The following is a 9,942-nucleotide window of genomic DNA, read 5'->3' on the forward strand; positions in this document are numbered from 1 at the left end:
ATTTGGCACTCACACCTATTGCATCATCACTTGCATTAAGGTAACTTTATGACTAATATAGCTTGAAGTAATGAAAATTTAAGTATTAATAGTTGTATAAAAGTGGAGGGAAATCAGAAAGGAGGAAAGAAAAGCAGCATCACAAGTGAGCAGTAGCACTGCAAACCCATTGAGAACTGTGAAAAGAATATCAATTTTAGTGCGATTGCAAAAATGGTTTATCATCTGTGAAAATAACGCAGTAAAATCTAGCTTTGTTGTAAACACATTTTTCTGCTTAATTGGTTGATTTTAGACTTAGACTTAGACTTAGACTTTCTTTATTGTCATTTTGTAGCACAGAGTGCATACAGAACGAAATTTCGTTTTTTCATACAGCTCAGAAAGATTGCAGTAACTCTACAGGATACCTTGCAGTGAATTTACAGTACAGGATAAGAAAAATGCAGTGGTAAATCTCAGTCGAATACAGAAGCCTGTGTTGCTCTCGGAAATGCATGTCTCTGTCAATCTGCTGTTTCTGGTAAACAGCTCGGACCCCATAATGATACGACAGGAGTGCTGTTGGAGGCAGGGATCACGAGGAAGATTAAGATGCCCATCTGTTGCACAACAGTCAGCTCAGATCTGCTCGCGGTCCTGCTGATTTGTTGTTATGCTTGCATTGAAACGACGCAGAATTGGAGCTCAATTCTCCCTAAAAAGAAAAATTAACATGCACCATGTAATATATTATAATGCATCCAGCAGTAGGTGTAATTTATGTGGAGGAGCCAAGAGAGTGATGCAGCAGCAGAGCTTAAAGACGCCTTTACCCTAACTGAACTAAATGACCGAATCATTGCTTTACAAAATACAATTCAGCTGATGTTAATTAAGATTTTTGGCAGTCAAACAACAAGACAGACAAAGGTAGTCCAAAAATATTTATCAGATTGTGTTGTTCACATCGCTTTACAACAGCAGCTGTTTGTTTGTCTTTGAGACAGCTGCCCCTTCAGGGCATGTGGGATTTGCTCAGAGCCCTGCAGAGGAGCTGCCTCTGTTGTGCGCGCTGTTGTCTGAATAACCTTCAGAACACATTTTTTTTCTTCACCAGACTGTTACAGCCAAGGTGTTACTTTGGAGTGCAACTGCTCCTCATAACTGGATTACGTGTTTAGTATGTGTTTTACTGCTTTATTCTTAGTCATATCTTTTGTCTTATGATAGCCTGAGACCATAAATAGAGTCAAAAGCTTGAGGTGAACTAAGAGTCGTTAAAAGCAACACGGTCGATGCAAAATAGATTACATAAAAAAAATAGGGAGTTCGTCAGTGAAGCAGGCTAAGCAAACAGAACCGGCACTGAGGTTAAATGTTGCAGATTATCTGCTGCTCGGATCACTTCTTTAAGAGAAGCTGATTCTGAAACACAAGCTAAAAAAACAGGCTTACGGGAGACTAACAAAGAAATCTCTTTCTCTGAAAATCTCTTTTCTGCCCCTTTTCAACATAAACGGTGCACCTGCATCCAGCCTCTTGTGAAGTGAAGGAGAATTTCATGCAATTTGTGATTTTGTTTTTACCTCTCAGCCGCTTTTTACTCCACCAATAAAAGAAATATGAAAAGGTAAAATATTGTTGCTTAATGAAATGACTCCATCTTCTAGTGATCTTAAATGGACTTTTTAATGTGGCAGATCTTTTGTTGTTTCATCTCTTACAAAGGAGTTGCCATGGGCATACTTCTGTTATGTCACTTTTTCCTCTCTCTCAAGAAGACTACATAGCTAAATCCAATTTCACAGGATTAACAATTGCAGTGCAAAATCGAATCTAAAAATAAGTAAAATGTTCTTAAAATTTGTGTTTTTGTCCTAGATTTGAGCAGGTAAATAATATTATCTGCCCATGGATTGAGCATTTTGACCCCTAAAATAACATAATTAGACATCCTGCACTTGAAATAAGATGATGGAGATGAGTTGTTCATATTTTAAGTGCAAACATCTTATTCCATTGGCAGATCATCTTATTTACCTGCTCAAATCAAAGACACATACACTCATTTTAAGAAAATATTATTTATTTTTAGATCCTCTACCAGTTAATTTATTCCACTGAAAAATGCTAAATACTTTTAAGAAGTTGCTGATTTATTTTACCATAGCACATAACTTCTTATTTATTTCTTATTTATTTATGCCTTTGCAATGTTTTTCTTTCTCTGTGTTGTAAGTTGAGTGGGTTTGTCCTTACTGCTATAAGATTTTGCTTTCTTTCCGCCTGGTTTTCTGTCCAATTTAACACCGTCGCTCGGCATGCTGAGGAAGAACTACAATATTACAAACATGATGCTTTCGACTCATTTTGGTTGTTGTGACAGTCAGTGGACGTTCTTACATGAATGTCGACCAGGGCAAACATCTCCTTCTTATTCTTCTTTCATTCTTTCAAACAACACAAGTGTTTTTGAAAAGATGTACTCCATAAAATAAAAGGAACCAACAATCTAGAAAATGTGTTCATATTAAGAAGATGCATTTGTTAATCAGAAAATAAACAGATAAGCTTTTAGGTTTTTTTTTTACTTGCACTTAGGGCAATTCGACATGGGATGAGGGAGAAATGTTAAAGGTTTTCTGGCAGAATCACCTACTGAACCAAAGCGGGATGTACTGATCACATTATTTTCTGACTCAACCCAAATATAATTACCATATAACTGGGTATGAAAACAAACATTAGACAACAAAACAATGGAAATCAAAATCTATTAGAAAGCGGCAAACAGGATTCAGCAGCAGCTTCAGCTTGTCTTCAGGTTAAAAAGACTTAAATTAGTAAAAAAAAAAAAGATTTCTATTAATCCAACACATCATTTTCCCACCTGTGACCTTCTCAGATCTTCCAATGCCCCTTTTCTGTGCTTCATCTTTTAATCCAGCTTCTTCAGATCCGTCCACATCCATCCTTGTGTCAAAATCTTATTTTCAGTCTTATTTTGTGCTTGATCATCTACTTTCTTCACAGCTGCCATAAACCAAATCCAATTTTTTCATATCCTGCTTCAATTTTCTCCTTCAATCTTTTTTTTTAGATATTGCTGTAGAATGTTGCATTCAGGTAAGAGGAAGGGGTTAACTTTTGAAAAGAAACGCTGAAATAACTTAAAGCAGTTTGTCTGTTTCTTCCTAAACAGATGACATGTTCACCTCCAGAGTGATTGCCAACAGCAGGATTTCTGAAAGATGTGTAACGTCTGGTGAAGATGTGTCTCTCTGAGCTGCTCTGACCTCCTTCATCTTCTATAGACTCTTTTTTTTTTTCTTAACTTTTTTCTATATTTTTGGTGGGAGGAGAATATGACTGACGTAGAAATTGAAATATGGGACCAGAAAAACCTTTCAATGCGGTAAAAAGATTAGCTGTAATTGTAGCTGCTCCGTCTCGAACGCAATAAAAAGATGCGACAGCCTCACATGATGGAGGTAATAACACGATCTCACTGGAGGGTTTTACTTCGTGGCAGATGTCAGCTATTAGAGCTAAATACTTTAATCTGAAACTCATTAAAACTATTATATGTATTTGTCCCTTGATGGTAATGAGCTGTGTGTTCAGCATGAATTCACAAATAGACGTATTAAAATAATAGTTATTCAAAGGATTTCTGTAAAAAGAACAGATTTTAACATTCTGCTATTGCTGTATAGAGCGCCTATTGTTCTAAAGAAATCCATTTTCACAATACTTGTTAAATATGAACCCTGTCATACTGCAGACCCATTGGGCCATCAGAAACATGTTTATTCAGTGTTTCCGGGACCAGAGCTAAGCAAGGACAGGAAACATTCAGTTTCTGTGCTCCTGAGCTCTGGAACAAACTCCCTTTAAAACCTCAGGCGTACAGAAACTTTAGGCCACTTCAGATCTGAAAACATTAAATAGATTATGCTGTATTTAAACTTTTGTTGTTTTCTATAATGCCGCGCTTTTCAAAGAATAAAGGTTTTTGATGCTTAAATATTTTTATTTTGGGGCAAAGCACTCGAGGGTATGACTGACGCTACAAGCTTGCATTGCCATGAGTTGCAATATTCAGCTTTCCTTTTAGTTTGTGTCGTCTATTGAATGGTTTGATTATGAATGTTGGTAAGGTCTATCTGTTCAGTGCTTTTCAGTTATTTACAGTACAAACAAAATCCAACTGCAAGTAGAATAAATGGGATTCTGCTCTGTGTTCTTGGAGTGAATGTGAGCTGCGTGACCTAAATGTATTCATTCAAGCTTTAATGCCCGCCACAATTATTCGTCCCCTGCTAAATATTCGTTCACAACTCTTAAAATACGTTGTCGCTAAGCAGACTTGCTGAACCTAACATATCAATATTTGCTGCAGGTCTCTAAGAGTGAGCATCTGAGATGTTTTTGCTTTTACCTTCGTTACCATCACCCTCACTTCATGTGCTGCTATGATAAGCTCTGGTCTCATCCAGCCTCGTTTGTCACAATCCAGTTTTAAACGTTTGGATTGTTTCTCTGATTGTAGATGTAGAAAAGCTTAAGCTAGTCACTGTCTTCTTGTTGCCATTTCCTAATGTTAAATGGGAGATTTCCTCTCCACTGTTGCTACATGCATGCTCGGTATGAGGTATTGCTGCAAAGGCAATGACACGTAGTAAGCGATCGTCCACTGTTCCTACACGCTCATCCAGGGTGCGTCAATGAATTGATCAAATCTGTTGGGTTTCTTTAGATGGACTTTTTTTTAACCAATCTTTGGTTGAATTGTCTTTGGTGCTATATATACAATTTAATTAAATTGATTTCCTTTTTTTTACAAGAGGGGGTAAGGGAAAAGGGGCCTTTTTCACTTTATATTTACAATCTGAGGGAAACAGGAAATCCTAGCTTATTAATAAAGTTAGACATAAAAATAACAATGATAAATAAATAAATAACAACAATGTTTAAGCAGGTGTTAAACATACTTTTCATTAAGCCCACATTTCTGTATTAAAATATATTTTAAAACATTTCTTTTTTTAATCAGGTCTATATAATATTCTAATCTTAAATGTTGTGTTTTCATTATATGTAAGCCAAAAATGCATTGTTATAAGGCAAGGCAAATTTATTTGTATAGCACATTTCAGTACAGAGACAATGCAAAGTGCTTTACATGATTAAAATACAGGGGGGGGGGGAACAGAATAAAAGCAAGTAGGAATAAAATGTAGAAACAAAATAGAACATAAACTAAAAGCAAACATTAAAAACAGTTGGACTACAAAGCGGAACTAATGATGTTTCAGTTAAACAGTTTAACTAGAACAGTCGAAGGCAATTCTAAACAAATGTGTTTTTTATCTTCATTTAAAGGAACTCAGGCTTTCAGCACTTTTACAGTTTTCTGGAAGTTTGTTCCAGATGAGTGGAGCATAGGAACTAAATGCTTCTCCGTTTTTGGTTCTGGTTCTAGGTATGCACAGTAGGCTGGAGCCAGAAGACTTTAGTGGTCTGGAGGGTTAATACACTGATAACAAGTCTGTGATGTATTTAGGTGCTAAGCCATTCAGGGATTTATAGACTAACAGAAGTATTTTAAAGTCTATTCTCTGAGATACAGGGAGCCAGTGGAAGGACTTTAGAACTGGGGTGATGTGCTCTACTTTCTTAGTCTTAGTGAGGACACGTGCAGCAGCGTTCTGGATCAACTGCAGCTGTCTGATCCACATTTTAGGCACACCTATGAAAACACCGTTGTAGTAATCAGTTTAACTAAAGATAAACGCATGGATTAGTTTTTCCCAGATCCTACTGAGACATTAGTCCTTAATTAGAGCTTTCAAACATCAGTATGTGAGTATAATCCGTATAATGTGTTTACCTTAGTTAATTGGGTTACTGACACAAACAGAACAAGATAGATAGATAGATAGATAGATAGATAGATAGATAGATAGATAGATAGATAGATAGATAGATTTTAGGTATGCACTGGTAAAGGTAAAGTATAGGGTTAGGGTCAGGATTAGGCCATAGAAAGGGTTGAAAATTAATGACATGTCCTCTGTGTGTGTGTGTGTGTTTGTGTGTGTGCGTGTGTGCGTGTGTGTGTGTGTGTGTGTGTGTGTGTGTGTGTGTGTGTTCCATAATCTGTCAGAGCCCCACGTATTTCAATAAGACTGTAACATCGAGTTTAAGAGTTGAAGTTGAGCTCCCAGATAAACAGGGATCAAAGAGACACGTATGGATTTATAAAGCTTGCCAAGGCAAGTGGATAAGTATGAGTGCTGCTCAACAAAGAGATGAAGAAAGGTTTATCCCAGCCAGGCTCTACCTGACTCCCATTTAAAGGGCTGTTTTTTTTCTGCCATTTATCAGCTCATCCTATTAGCTATAGTTTCCCCACATTACCGGGATAAAGCAGCTTTCAGCAGCACTTAACCTTCCAGTACAGAACAGAATGTGATTTATTGTGAAGGGAAAATGGAGACAACCTAATATAATGCCATATGTCCCGAGTGTCAACCTCTCTGGATATGTGTGCTGTTTTTTTTTTTTTTTTTTTTTTTTTTTTTCAAAAGATCTTCAAAGCTCCCAGACAGATTACATTAACCCACTCACTTTAGTTATCAAACTACTTTTCTGCTTTATGGTTCCCTTTGATTTGTCCCAGTAAATGACAAACACAGTGAGATGAAACCTGGGATGAACATTTATTGGTTGCGGATAATGCGTGTCATTTACCTACTGTCTGACCAGTAGATTTTAAAAAGCGGCTTTCATTCTTCACAGTATACTGAATTACTGGCCAGAGAAAGGTTAATCATTCATTGTAGTGCATTTTTATTCACCATAATATTCATTCAATTTAGTGACTATTAAAGACTGTAGTGGATAAATGTTGACTTTCGTTCAGATAGATTCACTGTTTCTACAGCAACCACTACAGAAAGCCTCTGTAGCTTTTAATAACCATCTGTAAACAGAACTCATTGGGATACATGAAAATATATTCATCTGTTATACCTTAACACAAGTCAAGGTAACACAGTACCCTCTCAGTTGCAACTTCAAATCTAAAAATGTTTAATAATTTATTTCCCACATAACCTGCACTTCGCTTACCATTTCCTTTTAAGAAACTATTTATCACTAATTATCAAACCACTGTTTAAAAAGAACAATTTAGACAAACTACTTCTGCAGAACAACACCCCCATCTCAAACCTCCCTTATTATCAGTAAGTATTGAAAAGGCTGTGTTTCACTAATTAAAACACTTCTTAACAATGACCAGCCGCTTTGCGTTTTCCAGTCAGGTTTCTCATTCCACCACAGTACACGAGACGTCCTTATCCAAGGTGTTTTTAATGACATCCGTGAAAGAACCACAGAGCTTGGTTCTTTGTACCTCAGTGCGCAGTTGTATCTGTTTGATCACTTCAGATTCTGTTGAGCACCTGGAAACTGGGTCTGCCCTTTACTGAGATGACAAAAATCACATGTGAGGTTCCCCAGGGGTCCATCCTGGGTCCCCTCCTATTTTATATCTACATGCTCCTCTTAGCTCAGGTCATAAAAACAACAACATCAGCTACCATAACTATGACGACACACAGCTCTACACACCATGTCACCAGGTGACTATGGACCAGTTCAAGCACTGAGTAAATGCCTAGAAGAAATCAATACGTGGATGTGCCAAAATTTTCTTCAATTGAATAAAAACAAAACAGAAGTAATAATATTTGGACCAATAGAGGAAAGATCAAAAGTTAGCACACAGCTTCAGTCGCTTCAGCTAGGAACCACTAATCAGGCCTGAAATCTGGGTGTAGTGATGGACTCAGACCTGAACTTCCAAAAGCATCTAAAGACAATTACAAGGTCAGCTTTCTATCACCTGAAGAACATTTCCAGGATTAAAGGACTAATGTGTCATGATGCAGCCTGGTGGCTGCATTTTTAGCAGTTCCTGTCAGGCTGCAATCACCTGTGACCGGCTCCACCTGCTCACCCCTCTTTAAATACTCAGCTCAGTTTGTTCCTGGTCGCCGGGTCGTCTGCAATCTCCACTCACACCACGCCTGTCTAGTCCTGAACTCTACCTCGCTGTTGGAACTCTTGTTTACCCGTGCTACACTTCTCTGGTTTTCTTCAGTCAGCCTGCTCCTGCAAATCATCAACTCCAGCCCGATAACTGACTCTGGTTTTCACCTTCCACTACTCCTTCTTGCAATAAACTCTCAAGATCGGCTCTGTGTGTGTGTGTGTGTTCTGTCCGGGTTCATGAAGACAAATCCTGACATAATGTCTCAGCAGGATCTGGAAAAACTAATCCATGCATTCATCTTTAGTAGAACTGATCACTGCAACTGTGTTTTCACAGGTCTGCCTAAAAAGTGGATCAGACAGCTGCAGCTGATCCAGAACGCTGCTGCCCGCGTCCTCACTAAGACCAAGAAAGTAGAGCACATAACCCCAGTTCTAAAGTTCTTACACTGGCTCCCTGTATCTCAGAGAATATACTTTAAAATCCTTCTGTTAGTCTATAGATCACTGAATGGCTTAGCACCTAAATACATTACAGACTTGTTATCAGTGTATCAACCCTCCAGAACACTCAGGTCTTCTGACTCCAGCCTACTCCGCATACCTAGAACCAGAACCAAACATGGAGAAGTAGCATTTAGTATTTATGCTCCACTTATCTGGAATAAACCAGAAAACTGTAAAAGTGCTAAAAGCCTGAGTTCTTTTAAATGAAGATTAAAAACACATTTGTTTAGGATTGTCTTTGATTGTTCTGGTTAAACTGTTTTACTGAAACATCATTAGTTTAAGTTTGTAGTTGAACAGTTTTTAATATTTGCTTTTAGTCTCCATTTTTCCATGTTTTGTGTATCAATTTTTCTATATTTTATTCCAACTTGCTTTTATTCTGTTTTTATGTTTTAAACATGTGAGGCACTTTGCATTGTCTTTGCACTAAAATGAGCTTTACAAGCAAATTTGCCTTGCCTATTTATCTGCTCTTTTTACACATCTGAGCCCCAGGCTCTAGCGTCTACTTCTGTATAAAGGGTCATGAAGCTAAAATCTAGGTTTATCTCCTTTAATAAGGATAGCTATTTTTGTTAAAACTGTCAACAAGCCATATACAAGTATGTATACTGGATATTCGTTATCACAGCTATAATAATCTGTAAGATTCATCGTTTTCATTTTGGTGCATAGACTTAAAAACCTTGTAAAACAGTTTTGTTTTGCACAGGTTTAGCACTTTTCTTTCAGCCAGCTGGCCAGTAGTGCTCAGCAACAGGTTTGTTCATGGAAAGTAGCAGATAAGTTGATGGGAAAATCAGCAGTAACTAATATCAGCATTCTATTTGCCTTGAAAATCTAAAATTGGAGCTGGGAATTGAGTAAACCTAAGCAAAAGGCGCTCCAGCTAACACAGTCGGAGAAGTCAGGATTCCAAAATAAAAACAAACAAAAAAACCACAAATGGTTAGGTTTCCAATCTGCCGATGGCCAGGAAAGCCGTTGTTTTGCCCGTAGTACCCCTTATAAACGTACTGTAAAGCAGTACTTTGCAAAGAAAGACACCTACACACTCATTTGTCCGGTACACTAATTTTATATTAAGAGGCCTATACATAAAAATAATCAATATAAACTGCTGGAAAAATGCTATAAAATTAAGTCAATAAAAAGTCAGAAACTTTTTGTCGATGCATTTTATTTGGTAATTAAAATTTACTGTCCATACTTTTTTCCTGCAATTGAGGAGGTGGGGGCACCCGAGCGCCCCCTATTGACAAGCAAGTTACCGGTCAAGAATAACCAAAATATCTTGTTTTCCCTCACACACTTAATTAAAACCCCAAAAACGAGTCTATTCAGCTGAAACTAAAAAGTTTAAAGTTGCAGGTTGAAAGCATTAAA

Source organism: Fundulus heteroclitus, chromosome 9, assembly GCF_011125445.2.
Source record: "Fundulus heteroclitus isolate FHET01 chromosome 9, MU-UCD_Fhet_4.1, whole genome shotgun sequence".
In the NCBI taxonomy this organism is placed as follows: Eukaryota; Metazoa; Chordata; class Actinopteri; order Cyprinodontiformes; family Fundulidae; genus Fundulus; species Fundulus heteroclitus.